Source organism: Muscardinus avellanarius, assembly GCF_963383645.1.
Source record: "Muscardinus avellanarius genome assembly, chromosome: 12".
Classification (NCBI taxonomy): Eukaryota; Metazoa; Chordata; class Mammalia; order Rodentia; family Gliridae; genus Muscardinus; species Muscardinus avellanarius.
This window is the reverse complement of record NC_137798.1, coordinates 95431963-95445624: the sequence shown is the minus strand read 5'-3', so window position 1 is coordinate 95445624 and position 13662 is coordinate 95431963. Positions and strand designations below refer to the sequence as shown.

General features: G+C 46.3%; 1 protein-coding gene across 7 annotated transcripts in view; it reads left to right on the top strand.

Annotated features, from left to right (window-relative positions):
• The window catches only part of FBLN5 (fibulin 5), a gene marked incomplete at both ends in the record, with an annotated part of 80730 nt that overhangs the window by 11644 nt on the left and 55424 nt on the right, over positions 1–13662 (top strand). The gene's annotated exons all lie outside the window — the stretch shown is intronic.

Below are 13662 nucleotides of genomic sequence, written 5' to 3'. Positions count from 1 at the left end.
AGCAGCCTGTATCTCTAGGTCCTCTACCAGTAAGGGGGTCGAGATTGCGGCTTCCTTCAGGGTCCTCCAGAAAGCCAGTTCTTTCTTTTTTTCTTTATTGTATATCTCTGTATCTAAGCTACCTATGATATGTCTATCAGTCATTTATATAAAGATCAAGCTCATATTTTTCAAGCTAAATAACAAATGCATCTGGTCAGATATAGCAAATGAATCCCAGAGGGATCTAGAAAGAGCCAGACCTCTGTCTTCAAAATTCATAGGATCCTTGAGGGCCAGCCGCAACTGTTCTGGAAAGAAAGAGGGTTCCTGTGGTGAGAACCCATATTCATATGGCCAAAAAGAGCCCCACTGATGAGAACTCCAGGAAGATGTGGACACCACAGGTCATGACCGAGGGTGTGACCGAAGCCCTGGGGAGCCATAGGTCTCATGGCCGGTGTGGCCTTGGACGAAGGTTGCCTGGGATCCTCCTGGTCTCTTTGGCTGCGGCCACACCCAACCCTGTAACCTTCTCCCGCCTTGGGAGATGGTCTGTGGTGAAGGCTCTGAACATTTTTGGTCATGCAGCCCATTTGCCAACTCTTCTTGAGCCTGGCTTTCCATTATAGGCACATTTATAAATGACATGCAGATCTTGTTATACCCATATGGTTTGAGGACCGGAAAGCCCATGCAAGAAATAGAAAGTTTAAAGAAATGTGATAAAAATAAACGTGAATTGACGTTCCAACATCTCCTTCCTACACCCTCAAAGTGCAGGAGACCCTGAGTCTGCTCCGTGAGCGTTTTGTTGGTTTCAGGGCTGAACCCAGTGGTGAAAGAGACTGCGGAGATTATTTGGTAATGTTTTCAATATGTTCACGGGAATCGCTACACTTCCATTTGGAAACATGTAGGCAACATGCAAACCAGTGGACTTCAGAGCTACCAGGGAAAATGGGCTACCTGAACCTAAACTTCACATTCTTACTGGTTTTAAAGGACGTGTGTGTGTGTGTGTGTGTGTGTGTGTGTGTGTGTGTGTGTATGTGTGTGTGTGACAGAGGGAGGGAGAGAGAGAGAGAGAGAGAGAGAGGGAGGGAGAGAGGAGAGAGAGAAGAGAGAGAAGAGAGAGGGAGAGAGAGAGGGAGAGAGAGAGGAGAGAGAGAAAAGAGAGAGAGAGGGAGGGAGAGAGAGAGAAAAGAGAGAGAGAGGGAGGGAGAGAGAGAGAGAAGAGAGAGAGAGAAGAGAGAGAGAGGAGGAGGGATAAGAGAGGAGGGGAGGGCCAGCTCCCTGGGGTGCAGTCAGGGAACATATTCTTCCAGCCATGATGGAGAAGATAGTACTGTACGCCCTCGTCACACACAGCAGAACCTCGCAACTGGAAGAGACTTTTAAACAACCTTTGACTTCAGTCTCTTCATTTTATGGAGAGATGAGCATGGAGCCAGCGAGTTGGGTGATCACAGAAGTAGACGTGAGCCTGGCTGCTCTACCCGTCTATACCTGCCTACTCAGGAAGCACGACCTCTCCCATCTGGCGTGACAGAAATGACCCGCAAGGAAAATGCAGAGGCAGGCAGTGGGGAGGGGCGCTGCTCTTCCAGGAGGAGGGCGCAGGCGTGCCAGATTAGCCAAAGGACTGCACTCCGAGTTTTGGAGAGGGGGGCCTCTGCGGTTCTGGCTCACGTCTTGGGCCATCCCACCAACCCATTTTGCAGAACGGCTGGGAACTGTCACGGGGCTCCCTGGAGTGTCCCCTGCCTCCCCACACCTCCCAGCAGGGCTCCAAGACCCTGGACAGTGAGGACACGGCTGGGAAGCCTATTCATTCCCTGGGCCCTGTGACGTCATACCACTCGTGGTTCTAGACCTGTCACGGCGCCTTCATAATGACCCTTTTGTAAGAAGAATACAATTTGGAACCCTAGCGAGGACTGGCACCAGGCCCACCCATCGCCAACGAGTTTGGCATTATGTACTCAGAAGCCCCGGTTCTTTCTAACTTCCTCCCCCACCCCACGGTTTCCTGACTCACAGAGGGCTTTCAAACCCTACCCGCTGAGGTCCCTCTGGGCACGGTAAGAGGTGGTGGTGTCAGGGGCTGGGCAGTTCCTTCCAGGACCTGGGGCAGGAAGGAGGAGGCCTGGGAGCAGGCCTAGAGGTACAGCAGCTTGCAGAGAACAAGGACCCGAAGGGGTGGGGCGGGGGAGGAGGAGGTGAGCCCAGAGAACGGAGTGGGGCTGCTGCACGGGGCATCCCGTGGAGGAGGCATCGGGTGAGCAGTGCATCTGTCGGGAGAGCTGGGAAGCATTTCTGATGCTCTGCTCCCTCCGGGAGAGGAGGACAACACCTCCAATGGAGTCCTTCCCGTTAAAACTAGCAGTAACAACAGCACCCCCAGGAGTGACGCCAAGCTCATAGGCAGCGCTCGTGTGCCAGGACCTTTACCATTAGTGCACTCAGTCCTCAGAACAAGCCTACTGGGTAGAACTGTACTCCTATTAGAGCCCCGAGGAAGTCCAAGCCCAGAAAAGCTAAACCTATAGGTCACACAGCCAGTGAGGGGCTAAGCCAGGACTCGAGCCGTACAGACTCTGGACAAGGAAACTGAGGCTCAAGGAGTTAGAAGGTTAAGAGTGCGCAGAGAGTCAGACTGAAGCCAGAATCAACAACATGGTCCTTGCTCTTTTCTTTTTTTCCAATAAAATTTTTTCTCTACACAATTTTGAACCTTGACAAAAGCAGAGAGAATGTAACGAACATTTATCTCCTCCTCACCCAAGTTCAGTGTCATCTCCACGGGCACAATCTCATTTCTTCTCTACCTGCCAGTTAGTGCTTTAGCTTAAAGCAAATAGCATGTCATCCTTTGATATTCCAGAAAGAAGCCAGGCGTGGTGGCGCACGCTTGTAATCCCAGCATTTGGGAGGCCGAGACAGGAGGATCATGGTTCGCAGACAGCCTCAGCTACTTAGTGAGTTCCTTTGCAACTCAATGAGACCCTTTTTCAAAACAAAGAATAGAAAGCCGGGCATGGTGGCGTAGGCTTGTAATCCCTGCTCTTGGGAGGCTGAGACAGGAGGATCACGCAGGTTCGAAGCCAGCCTCAGCTACTTAGTGAGGCTCTCAGCAACTTAGTGAGACCCTGTTTCCAAATAAAATATAAAATAGGTCTGGGAGTATAGCCTGGAGGTAGAAAGCCTCTGGGTTCAATCCCCAGTACCACCAAAACAAAACAAAACAAAGAATAGAAAATAGGGCTAGGGTGTAGCTCAGAGGTAGAACGCCCTGGGTTCCATCCCCAGTACCACACACACACACACACACAAAAAAAAAAAAAAAAAAAAAAAAAAAAAAAAAAAAAAAAATTCCAGAATGATCCTTAAGAGGTAAAGATTCTCTACAAACAAGCAAACAAATACTCCAAAAGACTCCCTCAAAACAGAGTGCCATAATCAAGCCTACAAAGATCAGCGATAACCCCTTTTTTATCATGAAATACTGGGTTGTGTTCATATTTCTTCGATCATCTCATGTAGGTCATAAATGCTTTTTTTTTTTTGCTGTTGGTTTGCTCAAGTCGGATGCGGGCGAGGTGTTCCCACTGCCCGGGTCGCCACCTCCCTTGGGTAGCGTTTCTCTTTTTTGTGTCTCCTGCCGCTTCTTTATTGGGGCCAGCAAGTCATTTGGAGAACGTGCTGCCCTGGCCACTTTGCGATGGCGTTATGTGGTGCCAAAAAACCAACTCCTTCAGCCCCTTTATTTTCCTATAAGCTGGTCATAGGTCTAGGGACTTGATCCAATTCTAGTTTAGTTTGGGGGGCAACCCATTCCTGGGGAGCATCATTGGCCTTTTGCCCCCTCTGTTCCTGGGTCTCTTCTCATGAAGCGCAGGAGAGCCCACCTTGAGGAAGCAGATGGGTGCCCTTCCAAGAGCCCTAATACCCCCGCCGCCCAGCTTCCTTCTCAATTCCCTCTTTGGGAATTTTATTTTATTTATTTATTTTTATTTTTATTTATTTATTTTTTTGGTGGTACTGGGGGTGGAACCTAGGGGCCTTCTACCTCTGGGCTACACTCCCAGACCTATCTTATATTTTTATTTGGAAACAGGGCCTCTTAAGCCAGCGAGGCTGGCTTAGAACCTGTGTGATCTTCTTGTCTCCGCCTCCCAAGTGTGGGGATTACAAGCGTGCGCCACCACGCCCAGCTGGGGTTCCATTTTAGAGGTGACTCGACCCTACTCCTTCTGGAATCAAGTTTGGCTTCATGTTTGAGTCGCTAAGCCCCTAATGCAAAGATGAGTCACTTGGGATACTTTTGTAGATCAGGAGGTTAGTGAGTCAAGAATCACAGCCTGCTGAGCATGGTGGCCCATGCCCGTAATTCCAGTACTTGGGAGGCTGAGATAGTAGCATCGTAGGTTAGAGACCAGCCTTAGCAACTTAGCAAGGTCCTCAAAAACTTAGCAAGACCCTGATTTTTATTTTTATAAAAAATTAAAAAGGGATGAGGGTGTAGCCTGAAGGTAGAGTGCTGGTTTCAACCCCCACTACCAAAAAAAAAAAAAAAAAAAAACCCAAACCAAATATTTGTGTTCTTAAGAAAAATGATTTCTTGGCTTGAGGCTGCTCTGCTCCACAAGAGTGATAGAACTCATGGCTGGTTGGAATGTGTCCCCCACATCCTGGACCCTCAGGAGAGCTGGTGACCAGATTCTCCGGAGAAGGGCCAGACAGATGTGGCTCACTGGCAAAGGAGAGGGCTGCAGGAGAGGAGGGCCACCAAGACCAGACAATAGGCAAAATCAAACACACAGAGTCCTGAGCCAGTGGTTCCGGAGAAGGATGGTGTGGAGTTAACAGGGTTGGAGAGCTGCAGCTGGATGGCTGGGGCACCCCGGATCTGAACCCCCTTCCTCTCATGATACATCACCTCTGAGAGCCAAGCCACTGAGCAGGGCTGCCGCCATCTCTGCAGGCCTCTCCTCTTTGGGGCCCAGCGTGTCATCTCTGGGTAGCTGTTCCAAGTCCTGGCATGCAAACTGGCTTGGCTCCGTGGCACACTTAGGGACTCCACCAGTAACTAAGGCTTGTGAAATGTTTTGCAGCTGAGAAAGCAGCCTTTTTCTAGAGCCATGTGACACCAGAGATGGCCAGGGTTCTTCTGGCTGTTTGTGAGATTATCCGCAATATCTTCATTCTCTGGTCTAGCCTGAGATTTTTGTTGTTGTTGACCGGCATGTCCAGGCAGGCAGAGCACAACACATCCTTTTGGAAGATGGTCGGAGTTGGCCCAAGGCTTTCTTTTAAGTTATTTTTTCTGAGAGTTAGCCAATATATAATCAGTTGGTACTCACAGAGCCTTCTCTTGGTACCAGTCTCTGGCCTAGGTACAAAGGAGAACAGCTGTGGGTTTCTCTCAAGGATTTGTGGTCAAGAAAGAGAGATTAGGTATAACACAGGCAGCTGAAATCCAAGGTGGCCTGTCTAAAATGACACAGAGAAGGCAGAGATGGGAAGGCTGGGGTGGAGGGAGCTGGGATTGGAAGTCAGACCCTGATTCTCGCCTTGGGTTGTCTGCTCCCTACGTGTGAGACCCGGGGCTCTGCTTCTTTGTGGGTAAAATGGGTATAACAATGCCTACCTCGGAGATAACAGGAAACCACCTTGACCAAGTGATTTTCTGGTACAGAATATCAGCCAGAAAATGTTATTTGGAAAGATTTGTGGAGGAAGCCATCAAGACCTCTAGTAGATAAGAATAGAAAGCTTCAGAGTCTGAAAATATACTGAAGGCCTAATTCTTTTTTAAAAAAATGTTATTGGTGAATCATAATTGCACATAATAGTAGAATTTCTTGTGATGTGTTCGTGCATGCACATAACATAATTTTGTCCATTCTGATGGCCTAATTCTTTAAAATCTTTAAAATGACCTAAGACTGGACTGGATGCAACCCATCCTGCAGGCCTTTACTTGGAAGATGTTGCTCAGAATCCACTTAATTCCAGTACTTAAGAGTCTGAGACAGGAGAATTACCGGTTCAAGGCCAGCCTCAGAAACTTAGTGAGGCTCCCAGCAACTTAGCAAAAAAAAAAAAAAAAAATTGAAAGCTGAGGGTGTATCTTGGAGGCATTACAACACCCCTGGATTCAATCCCTAGGACAAAAAATAAAAATAAAAATAAGAAGAATCTGCTTTGAGATGCCAGCAAAGCTTGGGTTTCTTTAAGTTGTGAAACAGAACCATGGGAAGTCAGTCCAATGTGGCGTTTGTTCTGAGTGGCTGAGACAAAGCCAAGAATTCTAGAAACCTCAGCCCGAGTGTGGCAGGTCTGTGGTTAGCAGATACCAGGGAGGAATGGGCAGCCTCCACTTCTTTTCTTCTTTCTGTATTTCTTAGTCAGGCTTGGGCTGTAACCTGAAACCCAGTCCTCACACTTTGGGACCAAGTGGGCCAGGGGAGAAAGTGGGACCCAGGGTAGAAGAGGGCCCTGCAGTTGGCTCTGCTCAGATGGCCCCAGCAAGCTTGTTCTGGGGCAGCCACCATTAGGTCTTGACCTCTCCCTTCCGTCTTTCTCTGTCTTCAGCTGGGATGGGGAACAAGAGGTTTACCTTCTATGGATCTTAGCTTTTCCATCTATAAACCGGGTCACAACACCAGCCTCCACAGATATTTTAAAAATTAAATGGGAGAATGTCAATTGTCTAAACTGGAGGCTGACTCATAGGTCAGTTATTGTGATTACTGTTTTCATTATTTCAAACTCCCTCATCGCTAGCCGTCTCCTACTCTCCTTCTTACCCCTCTAGTACCCTCAGCCCGGCTCTCCTGTTGTTTGTTCTTTCCCAAGTGAAATAGATTTACAGAGGGTTGAGGGTTGGATGCTTGCCACAGTTCAGCAACAGGAGTTGGGGTTGGCTTGTGCTTCAATGCGATCTCAGCAGAGAAGAGACCCCAGGAAGTTGTCCAACAGGAAATGCAGATTCAGACTCAAGAGGTATGTGTGTGTGTGTGTGTGTGTGTGTGTGTGTGTGTGTGTGTGTGTGTGTTTTGCTGGGGCTATGCATTTCTCACAAGCTCCAGGTGATGTGATGCTGCTGGTAGAGACCACACTTAGAGGTGTGAGGCCTTGGCCCATCTACCTGTTCTTAGAAGAACTGCATCTAAAGAAAGATACAGACTTTATTTTTTAAAGTAATTCTCATACTTCTGGAATTTGCTAGAAGAGTGTATTCCTGTTAAAGGGAACAGATATCATATCCAGAAGAATCGGACTTTGATTTCAGATTTGCAACTTACTAGCTGTGTGACATTAAGAAAGTCACAGCTGAGAGTGGTGTCACATGCCTGCGATTCCAGTACGTGGGAGGCTGAGACAGAGGGATCACAGCTTTGAGGCCAGTCTCAACATGCAGTGAGACTCTGTTTTAAAAATTAAAATAAAATAAATAAGACGGACATGGTGGCACATGCTTGTAATCCCAGCATTTGGGAAGCTGAGACAGGAAGATCGTGGTTCAGGGACAGCCTCAGCTACTTAGTGAGGCTCTTTGCAATTCTATGAGACCCTGTTTCAAGATAAATAATTAAAAATAGGGCTGGGTGTGTAGCTCAAAGATAGAATGCCCCTAGGTTCTAGCTCTAGTACTGCATAATAATAATAATAATAATAATAATAATAATAACAACAACAACAACAACAACAGCAGCAGCAACAACAACAACAATAAAAATAGGACTGGGGGTGGAGTTTGAAGGTAGAATGCCCCTGGGTTTCATCCTCAGTACCACAAATAAATAAATAAATAAATAAATAAATAAATAAATAATAAAAATAAAAATAGGGCTGTGGATATAGTTCAGAGGTAGAATGCTCCTGGGTTTAAACCTTGAAACCACCTCCTACCCCCTGCCACACACACAAACACCACACACATACACAAAAAAAAAGAAAGGAAGGAAGGAATGAACGAAGGAACAAAAGAACGAAGGAAGGAAGGAAGGGGCACTTGGCCCTTCTGGCCTAACGGATGGTATTACATTCAGGCTCTTAACTTGGGAGTCTGTGGACATAAGTTGGGTTACATTTTTGTATTTTCCCACTAATTTCTATTTGAAATTTGGAATCACCATTTCTTATGCAGGCAGCGTGCCACAGGACTCTTAGCAAGCTGTGATAGTGTCAATAGGAGCCAGATGTTTACATATCATTCCATAACTGTGGCAGCTCTTTTGAACTATTTGAAATATCATTCACGCTTATCACAACTTCAACATTGTAGAGGTGTTAGATCTGCTGCTTAATCTCAGATTAAATACACTGATAAAGAAGTAAATATGCTTATAGACATATATATGAGCACACTAATGTTATAGCATATACTTGCTTTTTAAGCATTTGATAACTGTCTTTTAATACAGTAGGTTTTCTTTGTCATCTTATGAATTTTACCTTATGCAAATGAAAGCCTACTTCTGAGAAGGAGGTCCATGCATGGGCTTCAGCCTTCTGCAAAACAGGTTCATGGTGCACACACGAAACTCCCTGGACCAGAAGATTTCTCAGGTCCCCTACAACTCCAGAATGTTCGATGCTAAATCATCTCAGTCTTTAGAGAATGTAAGTTTTGTGTCTAGAAACAAAAGTCTGGATTTCCCGTCCCCTCTGGCTCACCTGGAATGTGAGCGTGACTCTTCATGTTCCAACCAGTCCACCCGCTCCATGACATCATCTGCCCAGCTGTGCCGATGCTCCATTCAGGCAGAAGCCCCTCCCACCAGCTGCAGCCGGCTCTGGCAATCAGCACAGATGGTTGGGGAGGTCGGAGCACTCTCAGGCCTCAAGTGCTGGGTGGGGTTCAGCCTCGGTACCCTAGTGCAGTGGGTCACTTCCCCGGTGCCCAGCATGGTAATTTTCTCAATGACCTACAAGTTTGTGTTGGCTCTCATCTTATGATCCCCAGTCTGCTCATGTTTCTTTTAATTATATTCTGCTCTGGAATTAGCCAGTTGTGTGAGAAAGTCAAGTGTTGTGGTGAGAGGAGAGATGGAATGTACACTTCTTAGCAGCAGGACTGTCCATCTCTTCTCTACATGATTCTGGGAAAGGGAGATACTTACGGTGTCTCCAGAGAGTATTTGCTGGAGGCCAGGAGGTCAGAGCTGCCTGCCAGGTTGCGAATAGCCCAAACGCCAGGGCCGAGGCTGAGCAGACCATCTAGCCATGTGCTTTTTTATTTTTATTTTTATTTTTTATTTATTTATTTTGGTGGTACTGGGGTTCCTGGAAGCCCTTCTACCTCCGGGCTACACTCCCAGACCTATTTTATATTTTTGAAACAGGGTCTCTTACGCCAGCGCGGCTGGCTTCGAACCTGCGCGATCCTCCTGTCTCCGCCTCCCAAGCGCGGGGATTACAAGTGTGTGCCACCACGCCCGGTGTGCCATGTGCTTTTTTAAATTAGTGGGAAGTGCCTGTTACGATTCCTCTTAAAGATGGGCAATGCTATATAAAATAGGACTTCCGGGAAGATGGCGACCGAGAAAAGCGGGGCTTAAGAGCCCCACTAACAACCAATCTCCATTACCACAAAATCAGCGCCTTTCATAGCCAGAAAACACCATCACCAGAGAAACAAAAAAATCACCAGGCTCCAGAGAGAAAGAGGACTGAGAACAGAGCTCAGAGCCACAGAGGAGATAACTGGCCTCACACCCGAGGACGCAGCAGCAGCACCATACTGCCAGCAGCAGCGGCGAATTCACTGGACGGCTACAGCAAGCCGAGGTGAGCCGCTGCGGAACAGCCAGGCGGGATTTCTCGCCGCAGGTAAAATCTAAAGCTCCCAGTGGCTGAGCTCAGCACACGCCGCAGTGATTCAGAGTGGAAATCAAAACCAAGAAGAAATACGCCAGCCTCATGGCCGAGGGTGTGGCAACGGCACCATATTGCCACCGGCGGCAGCAGCAGAGAATTCACTGAATCCAGTACAGCTACATCTGCGTACTCAAGAACAGTGAGTCAAATTGCGGGCCACAGAGGAGAAATCCCAGTACTGTACTCCCTGGGACTTGACCCAGTGGGGGAGGGGCGGTGGCAGAGATATTGCACCATAGGAGAACGTGCAACCTGGCACCCCCCACAGTCTAAAGCAGCCTCTATCGACTCTCTGGGTCAATACAACCCAGTAAAGGAGTAGTGGGGTCTGAGATACCATAGACTCGAGATCCACAGCACCTTAAGTGAAGTCATAGTGACCCAAGGGAAGAACCCAGAGAAGGCACAAACATCCGAAATCATGGGAAAGAGGAATAATACTGGAGCAATGAATGCCCACAACCCCACAACATCAGAACCCGATAAAACAGAAAATCAGAGCTTTCTAGAAGATCAAATCAGGAAAATAACTGTAGAAATAATAGAGGTGCTTCGAAAAGAACTCAGAGAGAGCCAAAAAGAGATAAAGGATGCAATTAATGAAGTAAAGGCCTCAATTCAAAGCACAAACAACCGATTAGACCACATGGAGAACAGAATCTCGCTCTTAGAAGATGATCATTCCAAAAATGAACGCATAGTTTCTAATCTAGGAAAAAATATCCGACAGCAGGAATCTGATATTGAAGAAATATGGGCCCATTTTTAGAGAGCTAACCTAAGAATAATTGGAATAGAGGAGGGAAAAGAAAGTGAAACCAAAGGGATCAACAATCTCTTCAAGGAAGTAATAGCAGAAAATTTTCCAAACATAGAGCAAGAGGTCGATACACAGGTCCAGGAAACTTATAGAACTCCCTTTAGACAGGATCGGAGAAGAGGATCCCCACGCCACATAATTGTCAAAATGACGCCAAGCAGAGAATCTTAAAGGCAACAAAAGCAAAGGGCCAAGTGACATTCAGAGGCAAACCAATTAGAATCACTCCAGACTTCCCAAACCAAGTCATGAGAGCCAGAAGGGCTTGGAGTAACATATTACAAACTCTGAAAGAAAACAACTTCCAGCCAAAAATTTCCTACCCAGCAAAACTTTCTATCAAATTAGATGGAGAAATAAGAAGCTTCCATGACAAACAGAAACTGAAGGAATTTTTGTCTTCAAAACCAGCACTAGAGAAAATACTCAAAGAGATTAACTACAAAGAAGAAATAGGTAACACACTCCAGAACCAGAGAAACCAGATTTTCCATCCAACAGTCAACTAAGATTGGTTATCTGTGGAGATTCATTACTTATGTTAGTCTTTTACCTATCTCTAAATGGTATTGTTTGCCTTTATTGTTGTTAATTTTTAGGATTTCTAGTTGGAATATTAATATACCTTCAGATATAGCATTTGGAAATATTTTATCCCATTCTATTAGTAACTGTTAACTCTGTTTACATTGTCTTTGGATATACAATATTTTTTTTATTTTTTAGGGAGTTTGTATACTCTTCTGTTGCCTGTGCCATTGAAATCATATCCAAGAAATCACTGCCAATTTCAGTGTTGTGAGGTTTTATGACCCAGATTTTCTCCTAAAAGTTTATAGTCTTAAGGTTTATATTTAGGTCTTTTATCTATTTTGATTTAATATTTGTATATGGGATTAGGTAAGGGTCCAACTTTATTCTTTTCCATGTAATTATTATGTTTCAACAATATTTAGTTAAAATATTATTATTTCTACCACCAAATGTTCGTGGAAACCTTGTCAAAAATAACTTGACAATATAGGGAAGAATTTAGCTCTAGGCTTTTATTTTATTTTATTTATTTATTTATTTATTTATTTTTGGTGGTACTGGGGTTCCTGGAAGCCCTTCTACCTCTGGGCTACGCTCCCAGACCTATTTTATATTTTTGAAACAAGGTCTTTTATGCCAGCGCGGCTGGCTTCGAACCTGCGCGATCCTCCTGTCTCCGCCTCCCAAGCGCGGGGATTACAAGCGTGCGCCACCACGCCCGGCTTAGGCTTTTATTTAACTCCAATGGTTTATATATCTGCCTTTAGAATAGTACTACACTGTTTCAATTATTGTAGCTTTATATGGTTTGAAATCAGAAAATATATATCTTCTAGCTTTGTTCTTTTTCAAGATCGTTTTGGGTATCTAGAGTCCATATTCCATATTAGGATAGAGTTTTTTTCTGAAAAATAAATATATAAATATAAAAAAAAAAGATGGGCAATGCTTCTCTTTTGTAATTTTCACTTTTTCAGGGACAGGATCTCCCTAAGTTGTCCAGGCTGGTCTCCAGCCTGGAGGTCCTCCTGCCTTAACCTCCAGAGTAGCTGAGACTTAGGTCACCATCCTGTCCGGCTCTAGGGAAGCACCTTTAAATGTGCCTTCTTGGAGGACGGTCCTTGCTTTCTCTTTTACTGTCAAGGCTGGTTGTAGATTTCTTTTCAAAGATCCTTTCACCGAGAGTGAATAGAATACCCCTGGTGAGCTCTAGAAGCAGATCACCGAGTCGGTCCTACACATAAGTCATTGGCTTCCTTTCCTCATCTCCGCGCCCCTCTTCTGCTGGAGTGGATGGTCATGGGGTATCTCTGACCCCTGTCGCCGTGCTAGAAACAGCGATTTCAGGAGCTATTTATTCTATCAGGAGTGGAATAAATGAAACAAAGAAGTAAAAATACCATGTGACTGCAAGGCACTTGTTTTATGAAGAATGTGCGTGCAGACAATAAGTTAGGAATCATATTACACATTGCCAGCAATAACTTCATGCAAATATCATCTGATAGGCTCAAGCTACCATATCTACTATTAGGAAAAGAAAAGTGGGTCTTTGCTTTTCAAAGGACCTGGAGCAAGGTGCTTATCATGGCAGAGAGCCATGGAAACTAGTACAGTCTGATGAGAAGGGCTTTAGATTCACATGTACTCGCGTTCGAATCCGCTGGCTCCACGGTGGTATGACTCCGGGTTCTCCTTGTGGGATTGTTTTGAGTCTTAGAGAAGCACATGCTTCTGTGTCTGATAGTCCAGTGCGCGCCCCTGAGCGGCCATGCCTTCTCTTACGCCCGCCCATGCCCCACGCCTGCCAGCTCTCTGCATCACAGGAGCAGTGACTCTCTGCTTCACATCTTGGGGCATCTGCCCAGCCACGGGGTCAGACACGTGGCAGGTGCTTGGCTTGGCTTACCTCAGTGAGGAGTTTGGGAGACAGAGAGCTGGTGAAGGAGAGGGAGAGGGCTCTCCTTTAAGTTGTGATCTCACACAGTACGGCTATGGGTTGCTCGGTGCAGACGAGTTCTGAGAAATGTCATTAGGCAATCTTGTCGTTGTGTGAACACCGTAGCACGTAGTTACACTAAGATGGCTAAGGGTCACTAGGGAATATAACCTACGGAACCCCATATATGCTGTCTGTCATCAAGCAGGCCATGTTGTTGGTTTTTCTCCCCATCTGTCTCCACCCAGCCCCCATGGAGGTCAGAGAAGCCATTTGGGGCCTTCTCTGGGCCCCTCTTTGCCTCTGGGCATGCCGTAGAACAACTCAGGGACCTTTATTCTCCTCTCTTGTGGGCTGCCAGCCTCTGGATGCATGGCCATGCCAGCCACATGATGTTCTAGTCCAGCAGGTGGTGACGAGGAAGTGCTGGTGGTCTGAGCCAGTTCCCCATTGGCCAACCTCTTAGCAGCCAGCGCCGGGCTGACAGGCAGAAAGACCG